At 46.1% G+C, this 22,512-nt stretch overlaps 1 protein-coding gene across 2 annotated transcripts in view; it reads right to left on the reverse strand.

Annotated features, from left to right (window-relative positions):
* PAG1 (phosphoprotein membrane anchor with glycosphingolipid microdomains 1) overlaps positions 1–22,512 on the reverse strand; it is a 250,807-nt gene that overhangs the window by 222,900 nt on the left and 5,395 nt on the right. The window contains exon 2 of one of the 2 annotated variants that reach the window (XM_069731523.1): positions 1,925–2,121. The exons of the other annotated variant lie outside the window; for it this stretch is intronic. The gene's annotated coding sequence lies outside the window, so the exon portion shown is untranslated. The remainder of the gene's footprint in view (positions 1–1,924; positions 2,122–22,512) is intronic. 2 annotated transcript variants of the gene reach the window in all.

The following is a 22,512-nucleotide window of genomic DNA, read 5'->3' on the forward strand; positions in this document are numbered from 1 at the left end:
ATATATATATATATATATATATATATATATATATATATATATATATATATATATATATACACACACGCACATACATATACGTTGAGAGGCTAAGGACCATGAAAAAAAAAAATTGTGACTACAAATTCTGCTAATCAAAGTCAAAGTGAAGCAGCAAAGCCCGTGTAATTGCTACAATCTACATCACATCCAGTTTCCCCCAATAATGGCATTAGTTTTAATGAGAACCCGAAACAAGGGGAGCAATTAAGAGCACATTGCCTTCAGATTGTCCTCTCCGATAGCCTCACCAATGTGATGCATTGCTCCATCCAGGGACTGAGGTAAACAAGCCCATGTAAAAAACTGCTAATAAAAACCCGTTGGAAAAGCATCTTGGACAAAGAAGTGATGCCATCCAGTAGAGATTAATTTCATTGCTGACCGGTGACATCACGCTGCCCACTACCTTCCGAAATGTAATCAACTTTAGTAATAAACGCCGCTGGTGATGTATGGCTCTCCCACCAGAAAACCCTAGGGAGGGGACGCATAATCGAAATAAAAGGGACACCGGCTCAATCACTGTAAATGTTGCTTTTTAGCTGTCAATAAATCACAGCTTTCATTTATTGAAGCCTTGCAGCCTTTTAGCCTTAAAGCCAATTTAAGCATAAAGCAAGTCCTATGACAGACACCTCACAAATAAAAGGTGTCCAGGCCAGCAGTTCAATCAGGTGACAAATGGAAGCACCATCTACAGGCTGCAGCATATAGAGATATCCATCATTACGGTACATGTCGGAGAAGCAGCACGGTGTCTGGGCGATATTGGGGTACAATATACACCATGATTAGTTTTTTCCATGAAAAACTATATGATAGTGAAAACGGCGCCATTTAGTTGTGAGAGGTGCGTCACATTTCATGATCCTCAGAAGTGTTTATATGGAAGCACTATGGCTGCGGCTTCCACAAGCAACTGAAATCTCACCCGCATGCTGAGGCCAATGGCCGCACCATGGGAAATATTCATTTTACCTCGCTGAATTATGCTGCTGCATAAGAGCACAGCTTTGGCTGCAAGCAGCACTGTGAATGCCCAACATTTCGGTAGGGGGGGTGCGCAACACATAGCATAATGTGCTCCAAAGTCAACTCTAACATAAGAGTAACTAGGACTTTACGGCACAACAAATTGGTCTGAACTGGAGCCACCGGTACGCACAAGTTTATGTGCTGGTGTAAAGAGTGAAGGGAAAGCTGCATTCCAGATGATTGGTGGTGGTCCAAAGGGTTAGACTAATGAATAGGACAGGTGCACACTGCCCGTCCATTGTTCAAGCCTCCAGGCAGTATATGTAGACAAGACGTCATCCGCACCACTCAACTCTACAAGTGGGAGTGGTGCCGGACAAACCACTTTAAAGGAATATGTCACCAAGAGTAAAGACACAGATTCAAATGGTGTCACTTAATAGACTGCTTGCTGTAGTTTGGATTATATCACTGTTTACAGTTTTAATCAGCAGATTATCACTTGAGGACTTGTAAACCTGCTGCCATATAGTCCTACATATTTAAAAACATAATGATTCCAATTGTCTATGTTCCCCCCCTTGGTTTGTGCCTCCTCTCCAGGTGTTTTCCATTTTCCTGTTTTGGTCTGCCCTATCGCATTTTGTAATGGGTTTTATATGTTCACCCTTTACTGCACTTCCTTGCTGGCTATACCTCTAGGTGGACTTGGATTTAGGAATTCTAGCCCTTCAGCTAAGGGCTTTACCTTGCATGGTAAACACCAGTGGAATTACTACAGTGTGTCTGTTTGTTTTCCTTCCCAGTTCCTCTTCAGATTTCTGAGAAGTTATTCCTGTTCCATTTATTTTTGTCTTTCCTTTGCTTTCCTTCTCTACTTTATATGAATGTGTTTTAATATTCTTACCCTGGGTACTCATATCTTCCAGCACATTTTCTTCTCCTCTTGGCAATGTGTTGCGGCCTCTCCTCTGGTTCCTCAGGATATACAATAAACTCCCCTATGGTCTTTTAGGGATGAGGTCCGAGGTGATGCATTTGAGTTGTGCGGTTAAGATCTTCTAGTCTGTACAGGGACAAGCTGGGTGTGGGTGCGGCGTCTCCCTGTAAAACATAATCCCTTTTTCCGTTACCCGTGAGTAAGAGTGTGTTGCATTCTTAAGTTATATAATAATAATATAATAATAATTTTATTTATATAGCGCCAACATATTCCGCAGCGCTTTACAAATTATAGAGGGGACTTGTACAGACAATAAACATTACAGCATAACAGAAATACAGTTCAAAACAGATACCAGGAGGAGTGAGGGCCCTGCTCGCAAGCTTACAAACTATGGGGAAAAGGGGAGACACGAGAGGTGGATGGTAACAATTGCTTTAGTTATTCGGACCAGCTATAGTGTAAGGCTCAGGTGTTCATGTAAAGCTGCATGAACCAGTTACCTGCCTAAGTATGTAGCAGTACAGACACAGAGGGCTAATACTGCATAAAGTGTATGAGAACATGATGCGAGGAACCTTTTTTTTTTTTTTTTTTTATTATAAATAGGCCACACAGGGATCGTTAGGTTAATGCATTGAGGCGGTAGGCCAGTCTGAACAAATGAGTTTTTAGGGCACGCTTAAAACTGTGGGGATTGGGGATTAATCGTATTAACCTAGGTAGTGCATTCCAAAGAATCGGCGCAGCACGTGTAAAGTCTTGGAGACGGGAGTGGGAGGTTCTGATTATTGAGGATGCTAACCTGAGGTCATTAGCGGAGCGGAGGGCACGGGTAGGGTGGTAGACTGATACCAGGGAGGAGATGTAGGGTGGTGCTGAGCCATGGAGTGCTTTGTGGATGAGGGTAGTAGTTTTGTACTGGATTCTGGAGTGGATGGGTAGCCAGTGTAATGACTGGCACAGGGTAGAGGCATCGGTGAAACGGTTGGTGAGGAATATGATCCTGGCTGCAGCATTCAGGACAGATTGGAGCGGGGAGAGTTTTGCAAGAGGGAGACCGATTAGTAGAGAGTTACAATAGTCCAGACGAGAATGAATAAGTGAAACAGTCAGAGTTTTTGCAGAGTCGAAATTAAGAAAAGGGCGAATTCTAGAAATGTTTTTGAGATGCAGGTAAGAAGAGCGAGCCAGTGATCGGATGTAGGGGGTGAATGAAAGGTCAGAATCAAGGATGACCCCAAGGCAGCGGGCATGTTGCTTTGGAGTAATGGTGGAACCGCACACGGAGATGGCAATGTCAGGCAAAGGTAGGTTAGTAGAGGGAGAGAACACGAGGAGTTCAGTTTTTGACAGGTTTAGTTTCAGATAGAGGGAGGACATGATGTTAGAGACAGCGGTAAGACAATCACTGGTGTTTTCTAAAAAGGTCGGTGTGATATCGGGAGCAGAAGTGTATAATTGGGTGTCGTCAGCATAGAGATGGTACTGGAAACCAAATCTACTGATTGTTTGTCCAATAGGGGCAGTATACAACGAGAAGAGTAGGGGGCCTAGGACTGATCCTTGAGGAACCCCAACAGTAAGGGGAAGGTAAGAGGAGGAAGAACCAGCAAAACATACAGTGAAGGATCGGTCAGAGAGATAGGAGGAGAACCAGGAGAGAACGGTGTCCTTGAGGCCGATGGAGCGGAGCATAGTGAGGAGGAGCTGATGATCCACAGTGTCAAATGCTGCAGAGAGATCCAAGAGAATTAGCATGGAGTAGTGACCATTAGATTTAGCTGTTAGTAGGTCATTAGAGACTTTAATGAGGGCAGTTTCAGTAGAGTGTAAAGAGCGGAAGCCAGATTGAAGAGGGTCGAGAAGAGAGTTATCTGAGAGATAGCGGGTAAGACGGGAGTGGACCAGGCGTTCGAGGAGTTTAGAGATGAAGGGAAGATTAGAGACAGGTCTATAATTAGCGGCACAGTTTTGATCGAGGGATGGTTTTTTAAGTAATGGATGTATGATGGCATGCTTAAATGAGGAGGGAAAAATACCGGAAGTGAGGGAAAGGTTGAATATTTTTGTTAGGTGAGAGGTGATAGCCGGGGAAAGGGACTGGAGGAGATGTGACGGAATGGGGTCACTGGTGCAAGTGGTCGGGCGCGAAGATGCAAGGAGCCTGCTTACTTCTTCTTCTGTAACTGCTTCAAAGTCAGAGAGTGAACTAGATGCAGTGGGGGAGGGAGGACAGTGCATGGTATGAAGAGATTGGGAGATGATTTCCTGTCGAATGTGGTCAATTTTTTCTTTGAAGTAATTGGCCAGATCGTCAGCACGGAGATCCGTGGTTGGGGCCTGCTCTCTTGGGTTGAGTAGGGACTGGAACGTGTCAAAGAGACGTTTAGGGTTATTGGACAGAGAGGTGATGAGGGTGTTGAAGTAGGTTTGTTTGGAGAGGTGAAGGGCAGAATTGTATGTCTTTAGCATGAACTTATAATGGATGAAATCTTCGGGTAGATTAGATTTTCTCCACAGACGTTCTGCGCACCTGGAGCACCGCTGCAGGAAACGTGTTTGCAGCGTGTGCCACGGTTGTTGCCGTCTGTGCCGAGTTGTTTTATGTATAGGAGGAGCAGCTTCATCCAGAGCACTTTGCAGGGTTTCATTGTAATGCTTTAATGCAGAATCAGGACATAAGATGGAGGAAATAGGGGCCAGTGAGGACTGCAAGTTCATCATAAGTTTCTGGGTGTTAATGGCCTGTATGTTTCTATAGGTGTGGAAAGTGGGGGTGACCTGAGCGGGATGGCAGTTCTTGATAGAGAATGAAAGAAGGTTGTGGTCAGAGAGCGGGAGAGGGGAGTTTGTGAAGTCATCCACTGAGCAAAGTCGGGAGAAGACCAAGTCAAGGGAGTTTCCATCTTCATGTGTTGGAGAGTTAGTATGCTGCGAGAGGCCAAAAGAGGAGGATAGAGATAAAAGGTGAGAAGCAGATGGGGAGAGGGGAGAGGCAATGGGGATGTTGAAATCACCCATGATAAGGGTAGGGGTGTCACAGGAGAGAAAGTGTGGAAGCCAGGTGGCAAAGTGATCCAGGAACTGATGAGAGGGGCCGGGAGGACGATACACCACCGCCACTCGCATGGAGAAGGGGACGTAGAGTCTGACCACATGGACCTCAAAGGAAGGGAAGACAAGTGAGGGTACTTGGGGGATAACTTGGAAAGTACATTTGGGTGAAAGGAGCAGACCAACGCCTCCACCTGCTCTGTTGTCTGATCTTGGGGTATGAGAAAAGTGCAGTCCACCATATGAAAGAGCAGCAGCAGCGGTGGTGTCTGACTGCTGGATCCAGGTTTCAGTAAGAGCCAGGAGATTAAGAGAATTAGAAAGGAAGAAGTCATGAATGAAGGAGAGTTTATTACACACAGAGCGAGAATTCCAAAGGGCACAATTGAAAGAGACAGCAGGCATGCAGGGAATATTAATAAGGTTAGAGGGGTTTCTGGGTGTAGCAATTGGGAGGTTTGACTGGCTATAACATGGGGGGCCGGGGTTTGGAGATATGTCTCCAGCGACTAGGAGAAGGAGGATCGAAAGAGTGAGCAGATGGTTAAGTGATTTGTGAGAGCGTCTCTTGTGTTGGATGTTGGGACTGAATGGATCTGTGCTGTTAAGCAATGTGAATAGAGCATGAGTGCTATACATAGGAGAGGCAAGGACAGAGGGGCCGATATGGATGGAGTGTAGAGAGTTAATGCAAGGGCGGTGAATGTGAGTGAATGCAGCAGCCAGAATATAGATTATACAAATAAATATGGTGAGTATTTGTGCTGTTTCAAGTGAATATGGATTAGATTTAGTTTTTCTTACCTGTCTCCTGCCCTGTCTAACTGCCATGTTATAACTGCCGAGTACTTTGAAAAAAAAATACACGAATAACAGTGCACGAATGCACCCCTGCACGAATGCATCCCCAAGCTACATCTACATTTATAGAAGGCTAGCCCTTAGATCTCTTTTTTTTTTTTGTGTTAAAGCTCGTTAGCAATCAATCTAACTCAGTTGAGACAACAGGACACAATAAATGTAGTCATCAGATAAACAAATGTCCAGGTCTACATGGATCATAAAGCACTTTGAAACAGTTATGTGATCTCTCTGAGTAAGGACATGCAAAAGTGAGTTAAATATCTATAAACACAAACAAAGGCATAATAGTATGACTAACATATATAGATACATGCAGGATTCAATGCCGAAGATAGAATGACTCAGATACCATCCAAGCTGCTTGCTGTCAGGGACTGGAGCATATAGCTGATTGGTGTTCATAAGGGTGCATTCAGATGGCCGTATAAATCAGACCAAGATAGGACCGCAATGCGCAGACTGGTCCGCTGGTCTCCAGACCGGAAAGCGACAGCTTCCTGTATTTCTATAAAGCTGTTATGCTTGGGTCGGGAAAACCTCCCACCAGTCTGGGCATTGTGGTGCGATCTCAGTCCACTTTATGCAGGAGTCTGACTGCACCCTTATGAGAAGACTGCCATATAAAAGGACCTTTAGGGAGCAATTACACAGGCCATCGCGAATGAGTGTTCCCAAGAAAGTTTGCTTCCCAGTTATTGACGAGTGTAAACAGGATGCTGATCACTCAACAAACGATCAAAACGCTCATTTCTCAGGGTCGATCATATATAAAATTGCTTGAAAATGATCACTCTCGGCAGCACATCTTTTTGTGTAAACAGAACCTCGTGATGCTAAGAATAAACACGTTTTGGATATCTAACAATCTATTAGCTATCATTCTCTGTTCAATGGAGGTGCGGTCAGCCCATCTTAAATGACTGCCAATCAGCAAAAATGTAGGAACAAACACTGGATTTGCAAAGCTATGTAACAATAACTACAGAGTTTGGCATTATTTGGCCTTTAAAAGGGGACCGGTCACAGGGTTTGGCCGATATGAGTTACGACCACCACCTTTCAGGGCTTATATACAGCATTCTATAATTCTGTATATCTGCCCCCAACCCAACCTAGAAGAACTGAAAACGGTTTATTTTACTCACCTGCGGGGCGGTCCGGTCCGAGTGGTGTCGCAGGTCTTGGTCCGGCGCCTCCCATCTCCTTACGATGCCGTCCTCCTTCTTGGTTCGTGCGGATGACGCGTCCCTGCATCATTCACACAGGCTCCTCGGCACTGCGGCTCCTGCGCAGGCGTACTTATCTGCCCTGTTGAGGGCACAGCAAAGTCCTGCAGTGCGCAGGCGCTGGGTCTCTCTGACCTTTCCCGCTGCCTGCAGGACTTTGCTGTGCCCTCAACATGGCAGATAAGTGCGCCTGCGCAGGAGCACGGTGCCTGGGAGCCTGTGTGGATGATGCGGGGACGCGTCATCCACAAGAACCAAGAAGGAGGACAGCATCGCAAGAAGATGGGAGGCGCCGGACAAAGTAGAGCAACACCCCTTGGACAGGACCGCCCCACAGGTGAGTATAATAAAAGTTATTTTTCTTCTCTTGCAGGTCGGGTTGCGGGCATATATAGAGTATTATAGAATGCTGTATATCAGCCCTGAAAGGTGGTGGCATTACCTCATATCGGCCAAACGTGGTGACAGGTTCCCTTTAAAAAATATATTCATATTTTTTCAATACTTTCCCGCAGAAGTAGGTTTAAAACGGACAGATCCACTGGGAGTTCATCACAGGATTATCTCTGATACACAAGGAAGGAGGAGAAACGGGTTAAGAAGCACAAACAATCAGTCCTATTGTATGAGGCCATAGTGTTTTCTGTATATGGAGCACATATAATTCTGTCGTATTAATCAGGATGTTGGGGGACGTCTGTGCCCACATACCCCTTGTAATGTACAGATCACAAGTACATTTCCATCATCACTGTACTGCCAGCAATCATGGCCATCTCTTATGTGTTTTATCAGCACGCCATAATCCTTTACCGCACAAAATGGATTAGGACCCTGCTGAAAATTGCTGTCAGTGACCCCCTCCCCATTCCACTCAAATCATCCAGTAATTGTGTCTCCTGCCCACGAGCCGTCATCTCGAATACAGGCTGATGGGCAGAAGATGCTCCTGACAGCATGTGAAATCTAGCAGAACCGGCCAGTCTCCGCACTCATCAGGGGAATCGGCCTCATACGCCATAATGAGGTGTCCCCTGGGGAGACCGGAGGGGGCCGCTCTGCGCAGATGTGTCTGTCTGATCCAATAGGTAACAGAAAACACATCCTGAAGATCGAATCACAAGAACAGGGAAATGTGGAGCTGGCCACCGACCGTACACAACTGGATAAGGTGTGCGCTCTATTCTCACACTTTAGGTGTTATGGCAGAGCAGGACTGGTCATTGCCTAAGCGAGTCTTCATTTCATTTGCCTTTGGGGTGCCTGAGAATTATACATATTTTTCTTTGTGGACTTCTTTAGTAAAACCTTTTTCCTAGTCTTAAGGTGTATAATATATAAAAATAGTATAATGTGAATGACCCGTAGCTAGAGATGAGCAAATAAATTCACAAGACCATGGTCAGGCAGCCAGGTCAGCAGTCCGTGGCCACTGGACGAGATCCCATGAACCGATTCCTACCTGTCAGTATGCCTGGTCCATCTTTTGATCACTCGGCCTGATATCGTGCTGCACAATGATATCGCACCAGACCGGCTAATCAAAAGAGGAGCCAGGGATGCCGACAGGAGGTGCGCAGGGCTTCTATCCAGCCTCCATGGACTACTGACATGGCCGCTGGACCAGGGCCCTGGAAATCAACTCAGTCATCTCTGGAAGTAACTAAACACTCACCTATCTTACAATAAACATTGTCACAATGCACCTATGTGCCTGGGACTTTCATCAACTCTAAGCTGGGGCTATACAGAGATCATGGCAGCACAACGTGAAGTTTGCAGCAATGGATTGCGATCACACACCTAATAATTTGACAACATGGCTGCAAAAACTCCAAATCTGCTGGATCTTAACGTCTCAAGTCATGCAAAACTTTGCCAGAAATATATATATAATTTTTAAAAAGGAAAAAAAAAAAAAAACACACACCTACAATAGTTTCCCGATAGCGCGTTCTAGACTAATCCTACACTTTAGAATGCACAGCTTGTATAGGTTTGCTGACCTGTGACTGTAGACTAATCCCGCACTTTAGGATGCACAGCTTGTATGATGCTTGCCAACCTTTGACCGTAGACTAATCCCGCACTTTAGAATGCACAGCTTGTATGAGGCTTGCCAACCTGTGACCGTAGACTAATCCCGCACTTTAGATTGCACAGTTTGAATGAGGTTTGCCGACATATGACCATCGACTAATCCCGCACTTTAGAATGCACAGCTTGTATGATGCTTGCCGACCTGTGACCGCAGACTAATCCCGCACTTTAGATTGCACAGCTTGTATGAGGCTTGCCGACCTGTGACCGTAGACTAATCCCGCACTTTAGAATGCACAGCTTGTATGAGGCTTGCCGACCTGTGACCATAGACTAATCCCGCACTTTAGATTGCACAGCTTGTATAGGTTTGCTGACCTGTGACTGTAGACTAATCCCGCACTTTAGGATGCACAGCTTGTATGATGCTTGCCAACCTTTGACCGTAGACTAATCCCGCACTTTAGAATGCACAGCTTGTATGGGGCTTGCGGACCTGTGATCGTAGACTAATCCCGCACTTTAGAATGCACAGTTTATATGATGCTTGCCGTCCTGTGACCGTAGACTAATCCCGCACTTTAGATTGCACAGCTTGTATGAGGCTTGCCGACCTGTGACCATATACTAATCCCGCACTTTAGAATGCACAGCTTATATGATGCTTGCCGTCCTATGACCGTAGACTAATCCCGCACTTTAGATTGCACAGCTTGTATGAGGCTTGCCGACCTGCGACCGTAGACTAATCCCGCACTTTAGAATGCACAGCTTGTATGAGGCTTGCCGACCTGTGACCGTAGACTAATCCCGCACTTTAGAATGCACAGCTTGTATGAGGCTTGCCGACCTGTGACCATAGACTAATCCCGCACTTTAGATTGCACAGCTTGTATGAGGCTTGCCGACCTGTGACCGTACACTAATCACGCACTTTAGAATGCACAGCTTGTATGAGGCTTGCCGACCTGTGACCATATACTAATCCCGCATTTTAGATAGCACAGCTTGTATGAGGCTTGCCGACCTGTGACCGTAGACTAACGCTGTATGGAAGGGAGGACTGTAAAGAAACTAGAAAAGGTGTCCACACACACCCCTAAAAACGTTACAAAATAACTATACCTATCAGGACAGTAGTGCACGTCTCAGCTATTAGATATACATAGTACATGCCAGATATTACAGGACTCCTTTATAAATCTGTCGTATTTCAAGCACTGCGTAGTATGTGCCGTTCCAACTCTCCACTGACAAAACATATTGATTTCCATCTGTAATTTCAGCGGCTCTGCCCTATTGACACTCATCAATATTTTTACCATTAACAAAGCAAAGGTCTGAAGCAAAAGATGATTAAATGAAATTGGAGGACAATCTGCGAATAGAATTAACCGACTGAGTGCGATAACCAGAAACTGCGGCACAAAAATAATAAATGTTCCTCATTACAATGGATGGAGAATTTGTGCGATTTTTCTTGTCCTATAGAGTAAGCTCTGTTACAGAAAGTCCAACAGAATAGTTATAGGACAGGAAAAACATCATTTAGCCTGCAGATGTTCCCGTGTCGCGCTTTGTGATGCATCTCCACTAAATAGATTGACCATCGATTGTACCAAAAAGCTATAATGGTTAGGCTGAGTTCAGACGGACATATTTCAGAGTTTGGGTACAGACCGCAGTGTCTGTACTGACCGTGGGTCTCCTGATGCAAACTGATGGCCTCATAGGCATACACTTACGGCCAAAAAAGTGTTGGCGCTAAGGAAAGGAAGAACCCAAGAATAATTGACAGCAAAATCCTTCACAATTGGTGTCTGTTGTTGATTTTTAAACTCAACAGGGAAATCCACAACAGAGCAACAGAAATTGACATGCTGAGACTATCAAATCCACATGAAGGCCAAATTCTGTGAGAATTTGTCCGCAGAACATTTAAATCTCATCTACTCTCCTGCCGCTGTAAAACGCTATGCATTTTCCAACTCAAATGTGCAACTTCTCCACCAAATATGAATATATACCACTATTCTGGCTCTGATGGTAGGGATTTCCTCTATTAAGCCCATATGCTCTAATAGGGCATGTGAATAAAGTGGTCTTCATAGGACATTCAACCCTTTTTTCCAAAAAACTAAAACCAAGGAAGCAGTAGGTGGCAACATGAAGAGTGAGTGGTCAAAGAAGAACGACTATGGAAGAAGAAAAGAAAAAGGAGAGATGAAAAAATATTTGCAGTTGTACCGATACTTGCCTTGTCTTATATGACCTGCTTTATGACTTTTTTGCCACTTAAAGGGAACCTGTCACCCCAAAATTGAAATTGAGCTATGCCCACCAGCATCACAGGCTTATCTACAGCATTCTGTAATGCTGTAGATAAGCCCCCGATGTATCCTGAAAGATGAGAAAAAGAGGTTAGATTATACTCACCCAGGTGTGGACCCGCTGCGGTCCGATCCGATGGGCGTCGCGGTCCAGTCCGGGGCCTCCCATCTTCTTACGATGACGTCCTCTTCTTGTCTTCACGCCGCAGCTCCGGCGCAGGCGTACTTTGTCTGTCCTGTTGAGGGCAGAGCAAAGTGCTGCAGTGCGCAGGCGCCGGGAAAGGTCTGAGAGGCCCAGCACCGGCGCACTGCAGTACTTTGCTCTACCCTCAATAGGGCAGACAAAGTACGCCTGCGCCAGAGCCGCAGCGTGAAGACAAGTAGAGGACGTCATCCTACGAAGATAGGAGGCCCCGGACCGCGACACCCATCGGATCGGAACGCCCACCCAGGTGAGTATAATCTAACCTCTTTTTCTCATATTTCAGGATACATCGGGGGCTTATCTACAGCATTACAGAATGCTGTAGATAAGCCCCTGATGCCGGTAGGCTTAGCTCATTTTCGATTTTGGGGGTGACAGGTTCCCTTTAAATACGATCAGTCACTAACCATAAATGTAATTTTCTTACCTGGTGTAAATGCCGCTTTTCTCCCGAATTTGGCTAGTTTTTTTGTTTTCCTCTTGTGCCTTTACTTTCTTGAGATATGACCCCCTTTTCCCTTTATGTAAATATAGTCCTTTTAGCTAAGCGCGCGTGGTCCTCCACTCTTCTCTACGGGAATCTTTGAGGACCATGATCGTATTGATTAACAAAACAATTTACATACAAGGTGGGAGGGGACCATATGTCAGGAATGGAGGGGTGAAGGAACAAAAAAAGCTGGATTACTTACTGGTAATGCCCTTAGGAAAAGGAAACATACAGAGATTAAAGGGCAGTCCCCCTCTCCTCCTCAGTTTTGTTTTTCAGAGTACGAGAGGATCAGCCGTTGTTAAATTAATATATATGTTCGTAATCTATTGTACGTTTTATCTTATTTATATTCACCCATGAAAAAATATTATTGTGTACATAACTATATATAGCAATCTAGGGTGGGAAGTGACAGAGTGCTGTCGTGGCTCATTAAAAGGGCATTACGGGTAAGTAATCCGGCTTTTTACCCTTCGCCACGACAGCACCCACTTTGAGAGATTTATAGAGAACCTTCACCTGGGTGGGATCACCGTGCTGAGGACAGCTCTCCCGAATGCCAAGTCAGATGCAGAAGATAGATCAAGTCTATAATGCTTATAAAAAGGTCAAGGGTGACGACCAGGTTGCGGCCTTACATATGAGCTCGATGGAGATGTCTTTATTCTCCGCCCACGAGGAAGATACGGCCCGGGCCGAATGTGCTTTCACTCCTTCTGGAGGATTTTTGCTTTTTGATAAGTAGGCCAGACAGATGGCATCTCTGATCCAGCGGGACAAGGTAGCCTTCGTGACCCCGTGGCCCTTTCTGTGACCCTGAAAAGATACAAACAGAGCCCTACTCGGTCTCCAGGACTGGGTTCTCTCTATGTAATTTAAGACTGCTCTTTTTACATCTAACATATGCAGCTTCTCTTCCTCTGGATTTGATGGATTATCATAAAAGGAAGGCAAAAAAATCCCTTGAGATCTATGGTAATAAGATGCTACCTTGGGAAGATACGATGGATCTGGCTTGAGAACTACCCTGTCCTGGTATGTCATTAAGAAAGGAGGGTCTATGGAGAGAGCCTGGATGTCTCCCACTCTTCTGGCCGAGGTCAGGGCTGTCAATAAGGCTACTAATATGTGATATTTTTTTAGAGAAATAGAATGTAAGGGCTCAAAAGGGGGTTCAGTTAAAGCATCAAGGACTAGATTCAAGTCCCAGGGTGGTAAACGTGGAATATGTACTGGTGTACACCTTTCGCATGCTCTAATGAATCTTGCTATCCATCTGTCTATAGAGGACTCCTAAAGCGAACACCTGAACCCTTAAAGTATTGACCGATAACCCCAGTTCATGGCCTTTTTGTAGGAACTCTAGGATGGCTTTAATAGGAACCTTGCTAGAGAAACTCCAACCGCCTCCGTCCACATGTAGGTATTCCAGGGATTTCCGATAGGAACAGGAAACCAAAACTGAGGAGAGGGGGACCGCCCTTTTATCGCCGTATGTTTCCTGTTCCTATGGGTGGGTCCCTCTCTCAAAGTGGGTGCTGTCGTGGCGAAGGGTAAAATATAAGCTGACAAAATACAGAAGAACAGCAGCATTTACACCAGGTAAAACGTTACGAGGGTTGCTCCAAGACGTAAAGCCTCCTACTGTATTGTGTAAATCTACGTCTGAGTCGGATGTTGCTGGTATTTTAGTATAAGTTGATCCTTCCCGCTAATATCCTTTCAATTCTGCTGTTGTCCAACAGATAGAATCTGAGGGTAGGATGGTAGACAAGGGAGGAGATGTAGGGTGGTGCTGAACTGTGGAGCACTTTGTGGATGAGAGTGATGTTTACATTGAACTCTGGAGTGGATGGATAACCAGTGCAATCACTGGCACAAGGTAGAGGCATTGATGTAACGGTTGGTGAGGAATATATTCTTGGCTGCCGACCGCAACAAAATGCAACATGTTGCGTTCGACGCAGGTCAGCGCAGCGTGAAAACAACGCATGCAGAGGCATCCGCATACATCCGCATGGCCTGCGTACCCAATGTTAAAGATAGGGTACGCAGGACGCATGCTGACGTAGGCGGAGCTGAAGGAAGAGGTGCGGCAGTGGGCAGGGTTTTATGGAGGAACTACGCAGTCCTCCGCAAAACCCTCGTCCGCAAATGTGAAACCAGTCTTATGGAGATGATATAATGGATGTGAGCAATGAAGAGGTGGATGGCACATTTCAACAGTGGAGAGATGTGAAAGACAAGCCGCATTGCGGGTGTCCCTGCACAAATGTAACTTTCAAAATGAAGATCGCCTTGATCAGCTCATCAGTAAGGATTGACGGACTATGATCAGGGAACTGAACTGTACAGAGCTTAATGGAGGCATTAATGTATTTGAAAAGATGTTGGCAACGTTGGGCTATTGAAAAGCTTGTGCCAGGTGGGTCCCACGGATGGATACACAGGAACAGAAAGAGCATCAAATGTTCATTTGTCACGACCTGCTGGACTAATGAGCACATGGACTGTTTGTTCACAGCTACCATCCTGTCCGGATCTGGCGGCTTGAGACTTCATGTCTTTGGGCCAGCAAAAGATGGATTACATTGGTCAACATTTTGCTAGCCAATGGTGCCGTCATCACAGGTTTGCCTCTGCTGGCACGGCATATAGGCTCTTGTTCGATGCTGGAGAAAATGCATAACGAATAGTGGGGACTGTGCAGTAAAATGACATTAAGTAGATGAAAATCTTGAGCCATTTAACTGCACTATCATGGATACGTGCGTAGAGTGCATGTCATTATACAGGAGGCAATACGATCGGATCCACAGTTTTATGGCGTCAGGTCTTACAATCCAATGCAATGTAGTTATGGTTGATCCAAACACATTCACTTCAGAGAAGCCACCATTGGAAGGCAGCCAGCCATTGTATACACTAATCCAACCTGTGGCCTGAAAATGTGGTGATTAGTGTGAATATTTTATGAGAAGTGCCGGACACATCATCTCTAGAAACATCTCACAGCGCCATTACATCGCTGAGCTGCAATTAGCTGCAATTGGGAAAATGGATTTAATCAGGTTCATAAAGGAAACACATTTGTGAGAGTGGTTATAACATGACATTTACTCTGGAATCATCCCCGCCTTACATTACTGGCAGGACGCAGCACATCACACCAGTACGACTATCTCCCATATAAATATGCCCCCGGCAAAGGCTGCCCCATACCTACAGACACCAATTACAACCAGTACTTTTCCCAAGAAGGCTGATCTGCTAAAATTGTAATAGTATTTAAAAAAAATGGAAGTTGGGCCTGAAAAAAAAAAACCATAAGAAATTAATAAAAAGGCTTAATTATTCTGTATGCTCTTCAGAGTCCAACATACTGTGAGCATCCCTGCAACTCTGATCCAAACCTTAGTTAATAGAGATGGGGGCAGTTTATGACCAAAGTGACAGCACTGTGCCAGATAAGGTGCTTGAGGGACGCCATCTTTTATAATGTCAGCTCTTGGATGCTCCTGCGGGGTTTGTCACATGTAGGATAAGAACGTATGGAGCAGTCTTAGGAGTCATGGAGGGTGCTGGTTGTGTCACGCACCAACATCTTTGGCAGAAGACACAGCCAACACCCGCCGTGACTCCCGATACTGGTATCAGGGCAGTCCGCCTCGGTCATCCCTTTGGCCCCCAACATGGAGTGACGATGGGCTATCATGGCAGCTGGGGATCAGTGAAGACTTGTGTCTGTCATCTTTCCCCTCAGAGTAGGGCAATGAAATGACAATGCGCTTCAATACTGAAGTTTTCCAGAGCATTGTAACAGTCACAGAATAATCCCCAAGTGAAGTTTTATATAACTATTGTGAGGGGTTGACTCACTCGGCTACTTGCAAAAGGTAAACTCAGGGAGGCTTCTTGAGGTAAATTACCTGCTGATTTATTAAAGCACAGCATAAACCGTGGCAGGATTGAATAAAGTAAACGTGGCCATTCTGGCCTAATGGCAAACAAAACAACGATAAAGTCTAAAAGAGTCCTTTCCCTACAGGATTCACCACGTAAAGTCCTCAGCTCCTCCTGGAGCCACGTTGGAGTTTCTCTTCTCCCAAGACACACACCCAGACTGTCTCCCAAATCCAGCTTTTTACAACTCAGACCATGTGACTGATCACATGACTGACATTACACAGGTCCTGTCAGCACATATGCAGGTGTCGGCTCTGCAGGTGGAGATATGGTGGACACCTTCCCACTCACTCTGTAGATGTCCTCCTAAAACCAGCCCATGTCTGTAACTTTAATTTAACCCTCCCAACACGTAGTGTGCTGGAGGACAATATACTGGTTTCACATCATTATGCGAGATGACACATATCTTCCCTCATAAACCGTGCCAGTGACCCTGTCACACTGTATAAAATGGATATATAACCCTTTTCTTGATTGCTGGGCTCGGCATAGAAACCAGTGGCACCAACTGGGAAGTCAGAACAGCACCAGGAAGCTTCTCTAGTTCTGCAGTCGCTGAGCAGGAATTCACTGCATCCCACCAAGAAGGGGAAAGTGGGGGTGCAAAGATGTTTGCGCCACAATAAAATGTATCACCTCCTCCCCCACAACTATATTGCTTCTCTTGGGCCTCACTGGTGGTTGAAGACCATAGCACAAGTACATATTTTGGTCACTTTCTATTTCACCCCTACATCCAGTAAGTGATTCGGATACTGTTGCAGCCAAGGAAAATTCTGCGCAGCAGAAAAGATCAGCAAATGATGACTCCTATTAAACGGCTTCATCAACACCTGCGGAGCAGCTCACAATTAGGGACGTAGTACTAGAAGCCGGTAACGGATACAGATGTGGGAATCGTGGGGCTCGCCTACATCACAGGAGTACATGGCAGATAAATGATAATACTCACGGGAGCTCTGCGAATGCGCGAGCACCACAGACAGCCATAAGTAATGCCATCGCCTGGATATTTATTTTGCCTTAATATTCAACAAGCGAACAAAATGCAATTGTAAAAGCAATGCTCCTACCGATACAGGCTATGTCGTATATATCCACTCATTAATAAAACAACATATTTTTTTTAAAAAGTTGTTTATTTTTACTACTATAGGCATAAAACTAGCAGCGAGGTATTTGCCATCTAGCAGCCTGTTGTGCCCGGCATCGATCTCTGGTGGCACAGAGCAGTCACAGACCATTGCTGCCTGCGATTCAGCGCCTTCCGCATTTACAGAGCAGGGGCTTCTCTTCCATTCTGCGCTTTCAAGGGGCGGCGTGACTGCAGAGGTCATGCTGATTGACAGCCGGATCCCAGCTGCTTAACTGCGGGGAGTCATCCATCAATCAGCATGACATCAGCCGTCATGCCCCGTCGACAGAGCGAAGTGAAAGAGCTGCTCACTTGCCGTTGTGTGCTGGGTGAAATTTAGATTATGAGCCCTAATGGGGACAACAATGATTATGTGGTATCGAAAATAATGGTGCTAAAAGAGAATAAAATAAATATATACAGTAACTTCATAATATTGCTATGCAGGGACCATATGATGGTCTGAAGCCAGTAATACACAGGCAGTCTGCAAACCAGTCAGTAATCAGACAGGATACATAGCTACGACCAGTGACTCTGGCTTCTCGCTATTTCACCACACGTACCCCCTCTGCTGCTTCCACAGAAGTGCTGGGTAACTGCTGCCACCAACATGGCACGCATGGTGGGCAGGGGAATTCTTGAAATCCCATCCACTATGCTGTCACATCTGGCCGCTGTGGGTTGGACGCTGCAGAATTATGGAGCGTCCATACAGCAGAGTTTACTGATCGTGGGCACATACCCTAAGAGTTGGTACCCAACAAGAGCGCCATACAAAAAGTGCCTAAACTGCACTCTGCAAAGTACCCCACAGTCAATAAGGTGATGTAAAAATAGTTTTCACCAAAATGAAGCCCACAAAGATTCCCCAACACATTTATTGGACCCGACAATGAAGATTATAAATATGATGCTGCTTGTGGCAACGTTGTGACTGGCTCTACATTTACCCCATGTAGCCTAAGGATGTGCCCGGTTTACCAGAGTCATTGATCCTTGGTGTACAGAGATGGACGCAGCAGCCTGTACGTGGCTAAGTGGCCGAGTACTGTGCTGTATTTGCCAGCCATTTAATATAAGATGCTGTTTTCCGCCCCGTACATCTTATATCTGGTCACTGCTGGAGCAGATATCAGTTTTCTGTGCATCATCAATGTAACCGATCCAATTAAATTGTAAGATGGCATTTGAAGCACAAAGAAGGGGATGGCTCAGCTACCAAAATGAGCCATCACTACGCGTAGAAGAAAGCTACCAAGCAATGCACAACCCTGGCACACCAACCTCCCAAAAAGCTGCCGCAAAAGTCTCAAGCCGCAGAGCGGCGCCTGAAGAAAACGCACTCACAGTAAGACTGTCTCATTTTATCAAGCCATTTTCACATTCAAATTGGCCCTCACCTCTGTTAAATAGGACATCATAACCCTCATATCTTCTCTGTCCTACAACCCCACACTGCGATTCAACACTTCAATTCCCTCCTCGTCCTCCATTGCTCACCGTGAACTTCTCGTATCAGCAGAAGACTTTGTCACCAATTCATCAACACTGAATTTTTTCACAAAACTCTTGACCAGGAGGCGTGCTGGAGTCAGATGCTCCAGATTCATTAGGAGGTGCCCCCTATTTATAAATCCGGTGCGTCTGAAAGTCTGAGAAGTGGCACACGCATCTGTGCCGCCACAAATCTTGCTCCAATCAGGGACTTGAGTAAGATTTATGGAGTAAACAACACCACTTCTTCTCCTGAATTTGATGAGCGTGAGTTGACATGCCTATTTCGCTCCAGCTCTGCTTTTTGTCGAAGCTTGGTGAAATGCCAAAAGTCACAATATTTAGATCAGCCTCTAAGCTTTAAAGTCGAACTAACACAACCCTTCCAATGCTCTTCCCCCCACAGCCTTCTTTCCCACCATTACTGAAGAAAAGCTCAAGCATCTTCTCTCCAAATCACACCTCACCACTTGTTCTCTTGACCCTATTCCCCAACCTCACCACCCTGCTAATCCCAGTCAGAACTCATCTTTTCAATTTATCATTAACCTGCATTACCTTCACTTATCCTTTCAAACGCGCAACAATCCTGAAGAGGCCATCCACTGACCCAACCTCTACGTCCAACTATCGCCCCATATCACTACTCCCTTTTGCCTCCAAACATTTTGAACAGGACGTCCACACTGAATTTTCCTCCCTCCTCTCAACCAATGCTCTTCTCGACAGCCTACAATTCTTTTTCCATCCCAACTGCTCCCCTGAAACTGACCGAACCAAAGTTACTGACGACTTACAAAGTGCCAAACCCAACAGACAATACTCTGTCCTCCTTCTCGCAGACGTCTCCTCAGCTATCCACACAGCAGACCTCTTCTTTCTACTACAGATCCTATATAACAGGTTGAAGAAGCACTGACATTTTTTATATATATTTCTTCTCAATACTGACAAATAACTGACTGATAAAAATTGGTCAGCTTTTTCAGGTGTGAGAAAAATCACTGACATATGCAAGGGGAATGGAAAATATGGCCGTCACAAGGAGAAGGTTGTGCACCTGACATATGTGGTCATTAAAAAAAATACTTCAAGCAAAACTGATAGGTCCTGCAGCAATCATAACGCAGCCTGAGGGCACCGGGACTCAAAGACCCCCAAGATGGATTCCTTATGTCAGGCATAGCCCCTCATGTCGTGCATGAGACAGGACATTGAGTATCAGTTTTTCCCGAAGCATATGGCTGACAAGCTTATTGGGAAAATCTGTGTCACAAAATAACAACCACTGGAGCAAGAGCCCCACTGCTGGGAGGAAATTGACTTTATTCTTCCTGGCAGCCTCGCTCTTTCAGTCATACGGGTGAATGAAACTGCTCCGGCACCACTGCTATGACTGAAAGAGCAAGCCTGCCGGGAGTAATAAATGTAATTTCCTCCCGGCAGTGGGGCTCTCAGTGTGGGCACCCCACGGTGTCAGAATGCTATTAACCTGCAGAGTAATAGCATTTTGTAATTTTGTCACATGACTGGTTCGTTTTAAACCTATATAAAGTATTGAAAGTAAAATGTCCCTTTAGGATGCAGAAGCCAACAATGGCATCTATCAAACTCTATGGCCCCGATTCATCAGTTGAGGCATAAACATGTGTGAAACCTTGTAAAAATAATAAGAGGCAGTGGCAGAATGTAGCTGCCAAAATGATATAATTTATGGCACAAATGTGGCTTAAATTACAACAGAAATGTACAGTCCTCAATGGAAATACATATTTCTGGAGGTGTCCGACAGCCGAAAGACGTCCCAAATTCATTAAGAGACTCGGCCCTCGTAGAGACAGTCCGCCATTACTATATTATCTGTCTGTCATAACATAAGATCGCCTGCAGTGCCCCCCCTGCGTCCTAGTATATGTCCTAGTAAGTTTGTACACATCACATTCATGGTGAACCTTCGGGAAAATAAAGTTGCGTATCACATGTAAAGCGCCATGGAATAAATGGCGCTATAATAATAATAATGTTGTCCACTGACTCCATTGTACAAACCGCTTGCAAGCGGGATCACACAGATGCCCCCTCACCCCCCCCCCCGCGTGCGCAGGATCACACAGATGCCCCCTCACCCCCCGCGTGCGCAGATCACACAGATGCCCCCTCACCCTCCCCGCGTGCGCAGGATCAAGCAGATGCCCCCTCATCCTCCCCGCGTGTGCAGGATCACGCAGATGCCCCCTCACCCTCCCTGCATGCGCTGAATCACACAGATGCCCCCTCACCCCCTCGCGAGCGCAGGATCACACAGATGCCCCCTCACCCTCCCCGCGTGCGCAGGATCACATAGATGCCCCCTCACCCCCTCGAGTGCGCAGGATCACACAGATGCCCCCTCACCCTCCCTGCGTGCGCAGGATCACACAGATGCCCCCTCACCCCCCACATGCACGGGATCACACAGATGCCCTGCTCTGGGTCACACAGACGCCCCACCGCTGCTTGGGGTCACTGAGAATCTTCTGTATAAATCTAAGGTATGTGTCCACGTTCAGGCTTGCTTCAGGATTTGGTCAGGATTTTATGCAGGTAAAATCCTGACCAAATCTGCACCTGAGGTCACTGGCAGGTCACCTGCGGTGTTCTTGCATGTTTTGCTCATTGTAACAACATGCTGCGTTTTGAAAAAACGCGCCGCATGTGCGTTTTCGCGGCTATGCCGCATTCGTATTTTCCTGCATAGTGGAGACGGGATTTCATTAAATCCACTATGCTGTAACATCTGGACGCTTCGTTTTTGACACTGCGGCAAAACGCAGCGTTTCCTGAACGTGAAAACATACCCTAACAGTTTCCATTACAGACGGATCGTTGTCTTTATGATGTGGGTCTCCCAGAACCATCCGCAGATTCAGACTGTTGGACCACCGCCGTCCATGCAGCTGATAAAAATACTGCCCTCCACGAGCCAGAAAACACTTTTCCCACTCACTACAACATACTCCGCTGACCCAAGCAGCAGCAGCTCTGTGCAGTAAAGGGCGCACACGTAGGAGGTCAGCGGCCACAGCGTGGATGACCTTGACGGCTCACAAATTCATACATTAGCTCTCGTGCAACGTGCACACAAAGAGTTAAACAAACATGGAGCGTTTATCCCGTGTCTATCCACATCCACGGCCGTGTAGATCCAGAGAGGCCCCACACTGTGCTACAGGCAGGGGGCAGTATAGTGCCTACACCTGGTACATGGGGGTAAGACGACTCCGAACATCGGAACACGCACCTTCAGCCCCCCTAGTGCCACTATTCCCCTCATACTGGGCCCCAGGTTTTAATGAAAAGCTCTTTGGAAAATGTGTTCAGCGTAAAAGAGAAGGAAAAAAATTAGTGGGGAAGTGGGGGGCACTTATTAGCAAGTTACAGACACGAAGGGGTCATCATACACAGAAGCCTATTACACGGAGGGGTCACTATACACAGGAGCCCGTGACACGGAGGGTCACCCTACACAGGAGCCGTGACACGGAGGGTCACCATACACAAGAGCCCGTGACGCAGAGGGTCACCCTACAAAGGAGCCCATTATACAGAGGGGTCACTATACAAAGGAGCCCGTGACACTGAGGGTCACCATACACAGCAGCCCATGACACGGAGGGTCACCATACACAGGAGCCCATTACATGGAGGGGGTCACTATACATGGAGGGTCACCATACACAGCAGCCCGGGACACGGA

Source organism: Ranitomeya imitator, chromosome 6, assembly GCF_032444005.1.
Source record: "Ranitomeya imitator isolate aRanImi1 chromosome 6, aRanImi1.pri, whole genome shotgun sequence".
NCBI lineage: Eukaryota > Metazoa > Chordata > Amphibia > Anura > Dendrobatidae > Ranitomeya > Ranitomeya imitator.